This window comes from Balaenoptera musculus, chromosome 8, assembly GCF_009873245.2.
Source record: "Balaenoptera musculus isolate JJ_BM4_2016_0621 chromosome 8, mBalMus1.pri.v3, whole genome shotgun sequence".
NCBI lineage: Eukaryota > Metazoa > Chordata > Mammalia > Artiodactyla > Balaenopteridae > Balaenoptera > Balaenoptera musculus.
Window position 1 is genome coordinate 96,353,691 of NC_045792.1, and position 14,476 is coordinate 96,368,166.

Genomic DNA, 14,476 nt, shown 5'->3' on the forward strand with positions numbered 1-14,476 from the left:
TATACACTAATATGTATAAAATAGATAACTAATAAGAACCTGCTGTATAAAAAATAAATAAATAAAATTCAAAAAAATCACAACAACAACAAATAAAAAAAAAAAAAAAGAAAATGGCATAGCTTTCGATCTTAACTCACTGGAAAAGAGACCAGATAATTATTTAGATGCTCTAATGTAGATGCATGGAAACTTTTTTAGTTTTAAAATTTTTATTTTTATTTTTTTATTGACGTATACACAGAATTTTTAAAAATATTTATTTATTTATTTATTTGGCTGAGCCAGGTCACAGAAATTTTTGACTCACCTCTTTTGATGTCAAAGGAGACATATTTTTAAAAATTGAGGTATAAATGGCATATAACACTGTATTAGTTTTGTGTACTGCATTTTTAAAATTTTATTTATTTTTTTGTCTGCATTGGGTCTTCATTGCTGCACTCTAGGCAGCAATGCGTTTGCTTTGCGTTTGCTTACTAGGCTTTCTCTAGTTTCGGCGAGCGGGGGCTACTCTTCGTTCCGCTGCGCGGGTTTCTCATTGCGGTGGCTTCTCTTGTTGCCGAGCACGGGCTCTAGGCGCACAGGCTTCAGTAGTTGTGGCTCGCAGGCTCAGTACTTGTGGCACATGGGCTTAGTTACTCCGTGGCATGAAGGATCTTCCCAGACCAGGGCTCGAACCCGTGTCCCCCGCATTGGCAGGCAGATTCTTAACCACTGCGCCACCAGGGAAGTCCTGTACGGCATTGGAAACTTTTAAGTAGGTAGGTAGATAAATATAGAGATATTGTCACGTTGCCCTGGATAAAAGTTGTAGCAACTTACACTCCTACCAGCAGCACATGACTGTGCTGTTCCCCACCCCACTGGACGAGTGGGTGGCCATGTAGGGCTGACCCTGCAGAGTGACAGGGAGGTCAGGCAGGCCTGAGTGGTGGAGTACCAGGTGTCCTTTGCCCCTACTGGGCTGGGTGGCTGATGGGGTAGGCTGGGTGCTATTGCAGTCACAGGGTAGACAGGCAACAGGAAACATGGGCACTGTGTCCTCGAAGCTGTGTCCACCTGGGGGACATGATCCCTCATCACACAGACCCCTCAACCTCAGCCCAAAGAGCTCTAAAAGGAGGGAACAGCACTCCCCTCACCCCCGCTTCCTAGCCACCGGTCCCCATGGGGCTTGACGGGGCGTGTGGGAAAACTCAGGCCTCAGAGCGTGAGCTGGGCAAGTTGACCAAAAAGAGCTGAGCCCATGTACAGAAATGGCCGTCTTGCAACTTCCTCTCACAGTTGAGACACTGGGAGAGGCTCCTTGGGCCCCTCCGAGCTCCTCGAGCTCTGGTCGGAGTGCTGGGCTGGCTCTTTAGTGCATTAGGACATCCAACAAATATTTGCTCAGGGCCTCTAAGGGCCAGGTGACAAAACAGGCAAAAATCCCTGTCTTCCTGGGGCTTGTTCTGGAGCAGGGAAGGCAGGATATATGCAGAGTAGGTGAGAAGGCAGCAAACGCTATACGAAAGAGGATGGCCCAGCTGGGGAAGGGGGCGCCATGTGCAGAGTGAAGAGGGCAGCAAGGGCAGGCCTCAGGGAGAAGGGGACACCTGAACGAACCCTGGGGACAAGTGAAGGAGCCAGCCAAGCAGACACCTGGGAGAAGAGCTCCAGGCAGGGGGACCAGCAAGGGGCCAGTGTGAAAAGAGCCAGTGGTAGGAGGTGAGGGAGGTGAGGGTCTGGTCAGGTAGGGCGCTGGGGGACGTTGTGTGTTGTGTGGAAGTTGGTTTTGATTCCGGGAGAACAGGAGCACCACTGCAAAGTTCATTTCCTTATTCAGATCTGAAGTTGGGGCCGTTATCATCCCTGTGGTACAGATGAGGAAACCGAGGATCAGAAGGGGCCCATGATTCAGCCAATCGAGGGACAGGCGAGGCTTAAACCAGGCCTGCTGGAGACCCCGGGTGGTATCCACCGCAGGCTCTCACCAAGTGCCGCGAGCCAGGACAAGGCAAGGCGAAAGGCCCAGCATCGGCTGAGGTGATGCAGTCAACCAGCATTAACTCGCCCCACCTCCCACGACCCTGTGAATTTACTATCAGTGCCATTTTAATGACAAGGGTCACGTGGCTCAGCTGGTGAGGGGACTGCCCAAGGACACACACAGCTGGCCAGGGGGTGGGAGGTGACTGCCACTCTGAGTGGCCCTGGGACATGGGCTTCCGCTGCTGCCTCTATCTCGAGTTTCTCCCATGGGTGTTTCCCTACCTAAAAATTGTCCTTGGCTCTGGCTTGTTCACAGGCTGAAGTCCAAAGCTCTGAGGGCTGTGCTGGAGCCCCCAGCACCCAGGAGTCCGGCCAGCATTTCCACCCTCCGCCACCCCAAGTGGACCAGCCCCACCCCCACCTCCAGCCAGAAGACACTACTCAACATTCCCAGAACCTCTTTCTCAATCTCCCACGGCCTTTGCTCACAGTCCCACCCCCTCCCACACCCTAAGATCTCCCTCCATCTTTTGAGGGCTCGCCTCCTCCAGGCTGTCCCCCCAGATTCTCCTTTCCCAGTTCACCCCCATCTCTCCCCAGCCTTGCTGAGTCCCTCCTTGCACTCTGCGCCAGCTCCTGCCCCCTGCTCCCCAGCCCCAGTGGCCAGTAGGCACAGATTTCCAGAGCGGCCTGACTTCCTGCATGCCCTGAATCCCATTGCCGGCCCCCGCCCAGACCCTTGTCTCCTGCTGACCAGACCTGCAGACAGGGAGCTCACCTCCCGGCCACATCACTCAGCCTCCGGCACCTCAAACCCACCGCCACCCACAGCGACTTCCTCCTGCTCACCACGGGCATCACCCCCCCCCACTCCCGGCTCGCTCACTGAGGACAGGAGCCACTTTCCCCCTCCAGGCCCCCTCTTCTGTGAAGCCCCTGACACCATCCTCTTCTATCTAGGTATCCCTGGCTCCTTCCTTACGATTGGCTGTGTGGCCTCTGGGCAAGCTCTTTCCCCTCCCCGAAGCTCACATGCCTCAATTCTGTAGAGGGGCCAACAAGACCCAGCCCGCAGCATTGTACAGAGGGCAGAACGAGACAATCTGTGTGAGCCTTCCCTTTGTATACAGTAGGGTTTCAATCAGTCCACGTTTCCCTCATTGGCCTCCACAAATGCTTACTGAGCCTTGTGGAGTTTAGGACTATGGCTCTAGAGACCTTGACTCAGATCCTATCCCTGCCCTTTGTTTGCTGAGTGGCTGAGGGCAAGTCACTTCTCAGAGCCTCGGTGTCCTCATCTGTAAAATGGGGGCAATAACAGGATGCACCTCACCGGGCCGTGAGAATTAGAGGAGCCCACGTGTGAGATGTTCGTGTGTGACATGCACACCCGGCATCCCTTGGAAGGAGGAAGGCTCGACCCTGTCCCTGAGAGCTCAGGATCTCTGCAGCCCTCAGCTCCTTGGAGCTCCTGTCCCCTGGCCTCTCCAAAGCCTCCTTGGAAAAACTGAGAAATGTGGGGAGTCGAGAAACTGGCGGAGGAGAGCCTTGAGACAGCAGCATCTCGCCCTTCTTTGCTCTGCCCATACTTCTCTCCTTCTCCCTGCCTGAGCAACCAGCTCTCAGGAGGGGAAAGCCAGCCAGAGAAAGGGGCCCCAGGTCTGGAGTAGGGACCTTGTGATAGGATGAGGGGGCCTTTGCAAAGAAGGAAAAGTAATCATTATTGAGCTCCCATCATGGGCCCAGCACACTGGATCTTTACAACAAAGCTATGGGACAGGAATCACCTCAGTTTTATAGATGAGAAATGGGTCTCAGAACATATACTTAAACTGCTCCAGGTCACAAAGCAGAAAGGGCCAAAATCTGGTTTGGACCAGGCTTATCTTACTCCAAAGCCTGTGCTCTCAGCCCAAAGCTGCCCCAGTGTGTGTGCCAGGAGCAGGTGTCTCTGTGCATAGGATGGGAGTAGGAGGGCCCTGAGGAGGCCAGTGAGTGAGGGGCTGACTTGATTTCCAGGTTGTGGAGCCCAAGATTAGTTTGAAGCTGCCTAGGGGTCCCGGGTGGGTGTGAGGGGCAGCCCAGGGTGCAGGAGTAGGAGGCACGGACCCGGAAGGAGTTAAATGCATAAGGAGCCTGAGTGAATCAGAGGCTCCACAGGCTGAGATGGAAATTCCCTGTGTATGGCGTGTGGTCACCCAGAAAAGGGAAACGGTGCTTTTCGGAGCAGAGGACGGTGGGGGCTTGAGCCCGGGAGCAGATGCCTGCCTGGGTGGGGCTGGTGAGGGCATAGTGACCGAGGAGGCCTGACCTCCGGGTGTGCTCAGGTCCTGGGTGGGAAGAGGGAGGTGAGGAGCCATCAGGCCAGACCAGGCCTGGTCATGCTGTGGTGTGTCCATGGGTCCTGACAGATGGATAGGAGTTTACCGGGCCCAGAGGAAGGAAGGGCACTTGACTCGGACCGTGGCAACTACTGGAGCCAAGGCACAGGGGTGTGACTCAGCATGGAGAGCCAGTCCCCCAGCTTTTGTTGGGGAACTCTTTCCTATCCCACCCCAATGGCACCCTCCTCACCCCGGGAAGCACTCATCACTTGTTCTTGGTGTCTCACAGCCGCAGTTTCCCTCTCGGAGTACTCAGGATCTTGTAACTCATCTGCCTTCTCCACAAGACTGTGGACGGGGCCATGCCCTAGTTCTAGAGATTGCTTGCATCCAGCCTAGGGCTGGCATCAAGTGGGTGCTCTGTGTTTGTGGAATGACAATCCGTAGAAGAGGATTCTGGGGCTCAGAGAAGTTAGGCGAAAGGCAGCCAGCTGACTGTGGCTGAGCGGGGCTGGGGCTCTGCCTCAGCTGGGGCTTAGCGGGAGGCAAGGAATGGGGCAGGGAAGGCGGCACTGGGCACTGACGAACCCCCTCTGGTAACTCCGCTGTCCAAGGCCTGCTTCCCCCTCAAGCTTCGGGACAGCCCCGCTCCTGCCTTGTCACAGTGCTGGGAAACTCCTGTCCTCCTGGGCAGGAGACTGAGGGATGAGATGGAGCGAGGGGCAGTCAGACGGAGACAGAAGGGGACTGGATGTCAGGAAATCTTGAATCTCAGTCCAGACACTTTCTAGCTGTGTAGCCTGGGACACGTGACTTCCCCTGTGAGCCCGTGTCCATTTATGATGGAGATAATGGGACAGGCTTGTTCTGGGGACAGAAAGAACTGACTTCCTCTGCACCATCGCAAGGGAGTTCGTCTATGATTAGAAGTATTACTTATGTTGTCTGTTGTCTCTCCCTGGAATAGGCCCCTGCTACGGCACCATGCTGCCTGCCACTTCCTAAGCAGCGTGTGCCGTTGTCTCGGGTCCAGTGTCCGTCTGTTCCAGCTCAATTCTGACCTGCACAAGGGCCTGTGACCCACACCAGCCGGATGAGTGGGCCGAAACCGAACTCAAAGAGAGAGATGGCTGGGGCCTCCTGCCCAGAAACATGCCCCCTTAAGGCCCCAGGTGCCCCAAGTTCCACCACAGCACCCCAGATTACTTGGCGCCCCCCTTGAAGGTCAAGGTCCCCTGGAGAAGCTACCCTCAGGCAGGGCCGGGCAGCGTCATGGTGGCCATTGGTGCTGGAGCTTTTCCAGCCACGAAGGGGAACTGAGAACTGTGGGAATGTGCTTTGGGCAGGCCACGGTGGGCTGGGCCCGGGTGGGAGGGAGCTGCTCCAGGGAGCCCAGACTGATGGGGTCCTGGGGGGTGAGGAGTAGAAGGGGATCCCCCCCCCAGGCAAGTGGCCATGGGGCCGGGGGTCACCATGAAGTACTGGCAGGTTGTCCAGAGAGACCTGGCCGGGCAGCGGGAGGTTGGGGAGCTGTGTGGGGAAGGAAAGAGGAAGCCATGAGGAGGGGGGATGGGCCTGCCGGGGATGGAGCGGGACTGGGGGCTGGGGGCCTGGAGCCACTTTGGCCGCAGCCGCTTCACTTCTCCCGGTTTCGGTTTGTAAATAGCGGCTGGCTCCGGGCAGGCGGGATGGGCCCTGCCCCTTCCGTGGCCTGTGTCCAGGGAGGTCCAGGTCTGAGTAGCTGCAGACACCCCAACCCTGGATTTGAGGACCCCTGCAGGCATGAAGGCTGGCCCAGCCTTTGGCCTGGGCAGGCAGGTTCTGATGGGCCTGGTTCTGGGCAGCCCCAACCTGTGGTCACTGAGGTAATGCAGCTGGGACAGAACTTGATGACTTGGCCACATTGGGCTTATTTATAACTGGGCCTCCGTGGGCAGAAGCAGCTGCTGAGCCGCCAACTCAGCACTTAGGCTGACCCAAGGCACCAAGGCAGGGGACAGGACGGTGGGGGCCAGGCTGGCCTGATGGCCCCTCAGGCTGGGCCTCAGAGTTTTGGGATCCTCAAGGCCTCTTTGGCTGGAACCAGTCCTTGGCTGTCTATGATGGGCAGGCCTTGAGATTTAGGAGGAACCACTTGTGAAGTGGGCACCTCAGAACCTCCTGGGCCAAGTGTGTGGCTGAACTCAGTCCGTGGACTGGTCAGTTCCCAGGGGGCTCAGGCCTTGGCCTTCCTGCAAAGAAACTCTTCTTCCAGAGGTCAGATGCTGTCAGCAAACTCAACAAGAAGCAAAGTCATCTCCCCTCCCCTTCTTGTAATAGCAGCTTAAAAACAAAACAAAACACATTCGGGAACAGGGCAACGCCAAATCCTAAGGCCTCGCCTTAGGTTCGGAGAAAGGTTCGGATCCCTCCTGAGGCCCCTGCATCACAACACATGGGCACCCATCTCCTTGGTGAATGGATGAGAAGGGCTGGCCCTGCCCCCCCCCCCATTGCCTTTCTTCTGAGGAAGAATGTGAGGGGGTATCAGACACTTTCCTAACGTTTGCAGGAATAAAGAGGATCCTAAAATTCTTCTCCTGCTTTGAATCCTTCCAGATCAACCTTGTCGCCTACCACTCTCCGTCTGTCCCATCAACACCCTATCTCCCAAACCCAGTCCCGGCCTTCCCACCTCCATGCCTTCTTCTAAGTCTGGTTCCCCCACCTGGCGTGCCCTTCTCTCTCCCCAGTCTCTCCAAGCCCCTTTCTGTCAAGACCTATGCCAAGCCCCCCTCTGAGGGTCCCAGCCTCAACCCTGTCCCCAAAGCTGAGGCTGTTGGGATGGAAAAATCAAGGGAGGTCAGAACTGGGGCAGAAATGGGTGAGGGATTTTAGATGATGGGTGCCATGATCACCACACAAAAGAGGAAATCAAGGCCTGGATCGGGTCAGGGATGGCCAAAGGCACTCAGTGAGCAAAGGACAGAGCTGAGACCAGAGCTCCCACCCTTGGACCTCTGACCTCCTGGACCACCTGCTCAGCCTTGAGTGATAGCCCTGCCTGGCCCCTTCCTCTTGGCGGAAGCTGTTGGGGACAGGAAGGATGGGGGCCTGCAGTGGGGGGGGGGGTGACTCGGGCCATCCACTGCCCTGGGTCGGGGCCTGGGCTGATGGGCCCACTTGGGCCCCTCTGGGCAGGGTCGGGGCGCCCGACCTGGAGCCACCCGGGCTGCAGCTGCCCCTGTTTCCACATCGGCAGTAGCAAGTCCGGCGCCTGAGAAAACAGGAAGCGCCCAGTCACCACAGGAAGCATGTGTGTGCAGCCTCCCCACCCCCGGCCATTGCAAAACGCCAACAGCCCCGTTACCACAGGCGCTGCACAGCGGCGGCCAGGAACGCTCCGGCCGCCAGGCCCGCCAAGGGGCCGGACAGACAGACTCCAGCCCTCACCTGCCTGCACTAGGCCACGGGGTGAGGTCCAGCGGTGGCCTTGAGGAGCCCCAGGTCTGGGCACGGGGGCCTCACGCCTTCCTCTGGGTTCTCAGCCCCATCCCCAGACGCACCTGGGCCAGGCCTGCTCTGGCCACCATTAAATCCGAAGATGGCGTCAGGGGTTGCAGAGAAGCCATTTCTCTGACCTGGTGGGTAGCATTCGAGGACTCTGCGTGCAGCCCTCGGACCTGCCAGGACTTGAGAGGCCATTGGCCCAGAGCCTGCCGCCTCCACAACCCCAGGGAGCTGTCTGCTGTCAAGTCCACACCTGCCACAGCCTCTGCCCGGCCCCAGCCCTTCCCAACCGAGACTGTGCCGGCCCCTGCGGTCCTGCCCAGGCTAGCCTTTGGGGGGCCGGGGCCCCTCCTCATCCCTCCCTTCCTGCCCTGACTCACCTCTCACTTCTGGGCCCCCCAGGCTCAACCTTTGGAAGGAGATGGGAGTCCAACAAGGCCAAGGCCCCATGCCTGGGAGGCCTGTGCTCCTCCAGCCCCGGGGACAGCAAGGAAAAGAGAAGAGAGTAGAGCATTTCATGGCTATAATAAATCAAAGGGGGAAGTCGGAGCAGGAGAAATAAGAAACTTCCCTACCCTGGGCACAGGGACCTGCCAGGCGGCAGCCCCCGGCACCCCATGGCCTTCCCTCCTCCCTCCTGCATCCCTGGCTGGGGCCCAGATCTGGTGCCCTCTCCCCAGGCTGAGGCACCCCACCTGCCCAGAGATCCCCCTGGGCATCCAACAGCCCTTCTCATTGTGCATCCTGGAGGTCCAGCATCTCTCAGCTCTGCGCCTCCGTTTCTTCCAAATGGGCATGGAAATTCCCCAAGTCGAGTGCTCCTCTGGGGAGGTGAGAGGTCAGACTGGCCAGCAGAGAGGGCTGAAGACGGGTAGTGTCTCTCCAGACAAGGACCCTCAGGGCATGAAGAGGGGGGTGAGACATTCTGAGAACTCCCAGCGGGAGAGTTGGACTGGGATGGACAAACCTCTGTGAGAGGAGACGGGAGAGCCAAAGCAAGAGGCAGGAGCGTGGAGCAGAGGTGGGGAGAGCCCTAGACCGAAAACAGGCAGGGCCTTGACCTCAACTCTGTCCCTGCACTTTCGCAAACCAGACCAGAGGCCCAGGGCATGGGGTCCACGGTGCAGGCAACAGATACACACAGCCAGTAGAGGCACCACGTCTTCCTGGACTGTCCACTCAGATAGAGACTGAGAGTGGAAACTTATTTTAAAAAAAGAGGAGGGGGAAGCCCACATATTTAAAAGGATACAAATCTGTATGAATTTTTAAGATAAAAAGAAGGAATTTCAGAAATATTTTGGCTAGCTTTGGCCCCATTATGAGTCACGCCTCCAGATTCCCAGCTGTTGCGGAGACACGGGATGCCTCTACTTGAACCCTCCTGAGATGGCGTGCTCGCTCCCTTACTCCAGGGGTCTCTGCTCTCACTGTGAGCAAATTCTCCTGCGCCCCTGTCCCGGGTCTCCTGGTGATGTCTCCTGGACAGCTGCCAGCCTAGAGCTTGGGGCTCCTGGGAGACAGCGGCAGGGTCTGGGATCCCTCTGCGCCTCTGAGATCACGCTGCTTCACTCACAACCTTGTCAGGCAGATGAGATAAGAAAGTGGCTGTGACTGTTGGAGTCCAGGCTGCAGAGCCAGACAGACTGGGGAGCCTGCAGTGTGTGACCCTGGGCAAGTGATCTCACCTCTCTGAGCCTCGGTTTCCCCATGTGGGAAATGCCTAACTTGAAAGTGTGCAATGAGGGACAAAGGAGGTCATGGAATGGGGCCTCGGGGTGATTGTGTGGCCGGCATCACACAACAACCGCCACTCCCATCTCCTCCCAGAAGCCCCCACTTCCTCCCTCCTTTCCCTTTCACCTGCTTGAGAACCTTTGCTCCCTGCTCTTCTCTGAGGCCCCTGACCTCACTCTGACCTGTCCTCATCTGGGAGAGTACCGGAGCTGGGGTTCCCAGCCCTACCCCAAAGCACTCCATCTGTGAGACGGAGACCTTAGAAGCCCAAACTCCTGCCCTCGCAGGACTCCCCACTTCTGCTTGCACACCTCCTGCCCTCCCAAGACACCCCCTTCCATCCTCAGACCGCCTGTTTTAAAAACTAGTAACATTTACCAGGCACTCTACGTACACAACATATTGTAATCCTTGCAGCTGCAGGTATTCTTATCCCCATTTCACAGATGAGGAAACTGAGGCTCAGAGGGGAGGAGTGACTGGTGTGAGGTCAGCTGGCTAGAGAGGGGCAGCTCTGAGCTGAGAACTCAGTTCTCTTGTCCACCAACCCAGGAGAAATCCTATGCAAACCATGAGGCAAAGTAGCGCCTCTTTGTTTGGAAGAAGACTTTGAGTCCTTTGGGATGCCACTGCTGCCCAGGCTCATGGTCATGGCCTATTCCCAGCTCCCCTGCCCTGTCTCCATCACCAGAGTCTCCTGCTTCTCCTGGTCCAGGTTGTAGGATGCCAGAGTTAGAAAAATTCCAGCCTCAGGTGCCCATGAGAGCAAAGAGATTATAAAATCCAGAAAGGTGAGCAACCTCCTGAATCAAATGTTCCCCTTGGCTCCCTGCCCTGGGCATGCACACCTAGCAGTGGCACTTAACTCCCAGGGGAGACAGGCCCAAGGGGGCAGTGTTTCCTGGTGGTTAGAATCAGGGCATTGCTGCCAGACATTCATGGGTTTAAATCTCAGCTTTGCAACCAAGAGACCACCCCCTGGGTAAGTGACTTAATCCTAATATGGAGAGAAAGATGCCTCTCCTGACCTGGAGATTTCACAGAAGGGAAATTTGCTTCTAAAAGCCAAGCTTCGTCATGCATGGCCTCATTTAAGCCTCATTACAGCTCTGACAAGTAGGTACTATTATTACTCCCATTTTACAGATGAAGAAACCGAAATGAAGGAGTCTTCCCAAGGTCACACGGCCTTGCAGTGGCTTAAAACTCAGTCCCGTGTGACTCCAAGTCAGATGCACTTACACTGCCTCAGGCAGGTTCCCCCTTCCTTTTTTCCTAGGAATTTTCCCTACCACTGCCAGCCCACGGGGTCAGAGGCCCTGAGTGGCAAGTAAACCTTGACTGGCTGGTACTCAAGGGTTTGGCCCTGCCCAGCTGTGATGCAGTCCCCAAATGCCTGACCGCTCTTGCTCTTGGGTTGGGCTGGCAGAGGGTTGCCTAGGCATATGCAAGGGGTATATGCATATGCTGCCCAGCTGCAGCGGGGACTCCTCCAGGCCCCTGCTGTACTATCTTGAGCCTACCCTGCAACTATGTTGGTGTCTGACCCTCTCCTGGAGGAGGGGTGTAAGCCCTTCCAGGGGGCCTGCAGGGTGAGGCCAGGAAACCAAGAAGTTGGACTTGCGCTTCTCACTTACTTGGGCCTTTTCCAAGGCCCTGGGAGAGGCCTCAGCAAATTTGTATTTGTGATTTTGTAATCTTTTTCTTAAAGAAGGCCCCCAGATTGTAGAGTTCCATTCCCCTCCCCACTTGCTTCCTGCTGGCTGGCTCTGTGACTTAAGGCAAGTCCCCCAATTTCCCATCTATACAACGGGGATGAAGCCTGGAGAGTCAGCGGGTACAGCAGGGGCAATGCGAGGAACTCAGGGTACCCATCCTTTACAAAAGGCCCAGATCTACGGAGGGATTTCACCAGCCTGCACCTGTTCCATCCCTAACGGCCCTGGGGGGTAACTGGAGACTCCTACCCCCATGTTCCGGCTGCGATGACTGAGGTTTGGAACGGAACGAGCAGGCCGGAGCACCATCCCTCACTGCTCTCTGGGATCAACGCCCAGGATGCCGAGCCCCGGGTTGCAGGGAGGGGGCCGCTGGGCCGACCGTGGCTCGGGGAGTTGGGAGCAGAGGGTGCGGGGGCGGGCTCGGCGGAGGCAGCGTCCCGCACAGTCTCGCCGCAGGACCGACTTCGGCCCTTATCTGCTCGGGCAGCTTCCGCCCCCCATCCCAGCCCCCGCCGCAGGCCTGGCCCCCGCCTCCGCCTCCGGAGGGGCCGGCCCGGAGCGCCCCTCCCCCGAGGCTGCCCGCCCCCAGGGAGCGCCCGAGCTGCCGCGGGCTGCTGCCCAGCCGAGCAGAGAGGCGCCCGGCCCCCAGGTGAGGAGCCGGAAGTGATAAATAACTCCTGGTGGGGGGGGGGACCATCGCAGTGAGGCCCTCCCTGCCGCAGCGTGCCCACCCCAAGCAGACTAGACAGGGGCTCCCCATCCAGGCCGCCTCAGCCAAATCTGGGAGGGAGATTAGGGTCCCTTAAAGCCCCAAGGAGCAGGAGGAGCGGTGGGGTTGGTCTGCACGGCGTTCTGAGGGACACGAGCCCCCCATCCACACACACGCGCACTCGCGTCCCAGGCCCAAGCGTGGGAGGGAAGAGAGAAGTGGAGACACCTTTGAGAAAGTGAAATGCAAGCCACAAACTGGAGGAGACGTGAGATGTCTGACGTCTGCCATGTACAACCCGCAATGGATAACCATCAAAAACACATAAAGGACTCTTGGAAATCCATGGGAAAAAACAAAAAACAAGTAATCCAACAGAAAAATAGATAAAAGACGTGAACGGGTCTTTTTACAGAAGAAGAAAACACATTTGTCCAATGAACATGTAAGGGACGCACAAGCTCATTGGTGACGAGGGAAATGCAAATGAAGACCACAATAAGATGCTATTTTATACCATTTGACGGGCAAAAATTAACGTGTCTGACAGCACCAAGTGCTGGAGAAGAGGTGGAGCCACGGACTCTCCAGTGCATTGTTAGTCAGAGTGCAACTCCCTACAACCTCTGGGGAAAACAATCTGGCCTTATCTTATAAAGCCGAGGCCCAGCAGATCCCCCTCTAGGCTTAAAATCAAGAGAAACTTGGGCATGTGCTCCAAGAGACAGAAAGGAGAACATTCAAAGCTGCACTGTTCTGAACAGCAAAAATCTGGAGAATAACCCAAATGCCCACGGACAAGAGAATGGGTAAATAAATTACAGAGGATTCATTCACACAGTGGCACATCGTTCAGTAGCGCAAGCAAATGAACCAGTTTCACCCCGTATCATGAATGAATCTTAGTACCCGTATCGTTGAGTGAAAAAGCCAGTCCCAGAAGACAAATACTTCCTATGAAGTTCAAAACCAAGCCAAACCATATCTCTACAAAAAACAATGTTGGTTCCTTCCTTTTCATACTTTTGTTATTAGGAGCTGACATGATTACCCACCTAAAAGACTCAAGAGTAATACTGAGAAATGATTAGAACCAGTAAGAAAATGTAGTTGGCTTACCAGGTATCAAAGGGATACATAAAAATAATTTGCCTTCCTGTGCACTACATTTAAAATGTAATGGGGGGCTTCCCTGGTGGCGCAGTGGTTGAGAATCTGCCTGCTAATGCAGGGGACACGGGTTCGCGCCCTGGTCTGGGAAGATCCCGCGTGCCGCGGAGCGACTGGGCCCGTGAGCCACAACTACTGAGCCTGCGCGTCTGGAGCCTGTGCTCCACAACAAGAGAGGCCGCGATAGTGAGAGGCCCGCGCATCGCAATGAAGAGTGGCCCCCGCTTGCCGCAACTAGAGAAAGCCCTCACACAGAAACGAAGACCCAACACAGCCAAAAATAAATAAATAAATAAATGTGTATTTCTTTAAAAAAAAAAAAAAAAAAAATGTAATGGGAAATATGTTCTTTTAAATACCCACAAAATGTAAAATACCAAAAAGTAAACTTATTAAGAGTTATGCAGGACCTATATGAGAACAATTGTAAACATCACTGAATAACGTAAAAGAAAACCTTAAAAGAGCTTTTTTCCTTATTTGAAAAGAAAAGCCAGGGCTTCCCTGGTGGCGCAGTGGTTGAGAGTCTGCCTGCCAATGCAGGGGACGCGGGTTCGAGCCCTGGTCTGGGGGGATCCCACATGCCGCGGAGCGGCTAGGCCCGTGAGCCACAACTACTGAGCCTGCGCGTCTGGAGCCTGTGCTCCGCAACAAGAGAGGCCGCAATAGTGAGAGGCCCGCGCACCGCGATGAAGAGTGGTCCCCGCTCGCCGCAACTAGAGAAAGCCCTCGCACAGAAACGAAGACCCAACACAGCCAAAAATAAATAAATAACTAAAAAAAAAAAAAAAAAAAGAAAGGCCAAACTGGACAGAATATTGTCTGTTATGTTTATTAGGGGAAAAAAAGGACTGTTAACATTCAGATTCTCCCAAGAAGGAAGCAGTGAGATGGGATGGGGAAGGGGTAACAAGTAAGCAAATCTATGAATAAACATAAATTAAATAAAAGAGAGCCCTGCAAAGGCTCAGATTCCTGTGCATAGTGCACAGGAATTTCACCCCACTTTGTGCTCCTGAGGCAGGAGAGGGGAAAGGGAGACATTAAATTCATTTGAACAGACTTCTATTCAGGGTATAGGCAAGAGCTTGTCTTTCTTTCCGGAAGCCCACAGCGGGAATGGGGGTTGGGAGGGTGAAGAAGTCCCATTGTGTTCAGGGTACAGGGCTCAGGGCTCCAAAGACACAACACTGAGGGCCTGGACAGACCCAGAAGGCTTCAGAGAGGAAGTGGCCTTGTAAACGGGTGGGATTTCAATCGACAGAGACGGTGGAAGGGGAAGAACAGGCCAGGCCTGCCAGGGCTGGGGTGGGAGTTACAAAGGGGGTTGTAAAGGCAGAGAGGCCAGACAG